The sequence below is a fragment of the Monodon monoceros genome, unplaced genomic scaffold (assembly GCF_005190385.1).
Source record: "Monodon monoceros isolate NGI ecotype Baffin Bay Population unplaced genomic scaffold, NGI_Narwhal_1 Super_Scaffold_11, whole genome shotgun sequence".
NCBI lineage: Eukaryota > Metazoa > Chordata > Mammalia > Artiodactyla > Monodontidae > Monodon > Monodon monoceros.
In genome coordinates, this window is record NW_021703767.1 from 28134096 (window position 1) to 28135382 (window position 1287).

A 1287-nucleotide genomic window follows, 5' to 3' on the forward strand; every position below is an offset into this window, starting at 1 on the left:
TTGGTGAGATGCTCCTCTACCTGTCAGATGCCTTCTCTCTGGCTACTCCAAAGTCATTTCTCATCTCCTGTCATCATCCCTTTTTGTGGCAGCTACACAGGGCAGCCATCCTCCCTCTGTGACCTGAGCCCAGGTTGCTACAGTCAGATGAGCCATCCGTGGACCTTGCCAGGGTCTCGTGCTGTGGCCATATGATACTGGTTGTGATTTCTCCACACCTGGTTTTCAGTGCATGGGCAGAAATCATTACCCTTTCTATAGAACTTTACCTCCTCTTCTCTCTTCTCCATTACCTTAGACCAAGCCAGATTAGAAACACCATGCAGGTGCTATAGCCTCTTCCTGCTTCTCTGGTGGATGAATTATTGGATATTCGGGGCACCTGAAACCTTGTCTGGGTCTGGAAGGGCATTGAATGAAAGGCAGACACCCAGACATCCCTTAGCAACTCTGAATGCCATTAGACTGGTGTCCTTCCTCCAGCAAGGTGCCTTCGATCAAGGACTCATCATCGTGTGTCTAGACAAGATCCGGATGTGTTTAATGAAGCTAGTCTTACAAGAACCTCAGGCCAAGCAAGAGCACCACCCCAGGACCAACCTCAAAAAATGTGTGCTCAAGAACCCAAATGGAGTTTCTGGGCCATGTCTTTTTCTGGACAGTATGATGGTATGATACAGAACTACGTACTGGTGGAATGTCCCTGAAGATGGTTAGAGATACGCAGTAATTTACAGGGTCCACTGCTGTTTACCATTGACTTGTTCTCCACTTTTTCACATTTATGGTAGAAACAACTTCTCTGGGAAAGGAAAGAATTTGCCTGGTCCTTCACATCTGTAATTTTCTGACATTTAAAGTCTGGATTAACATTTACTGTGTTCCTGATCTACTCTACCCTATGTAAATAGACACCAAGACCTCTGACTTTGAAGGAAGTAAGAAATTCCCAGCATTGATGTCTTAAGGAAATGACACTGACCAAAGTCAATCACCTAACTCTGGAGAAAACCTTTCAATGATAAGACCTCCTTTGGTCACCTAGACTGCCACCTCTTGGAAGAGTTCAAAACAGACTTATAAACTCAGGTTTCAAGGGATCAGGTCAATGGTTTGGTGTATTTCACCACCCCATCAGATAAATTAGAAGCACCCAACAAAGAAAATATCATGTCTATCAAGGTGGATTATTCAGGACATTGGGATTACTCCAATTCCAGAAATTTTCTGTCCCTACAACTTCTAGCTATGCTGAATGAAATGACTCAGTAAAAACAACTGATAATT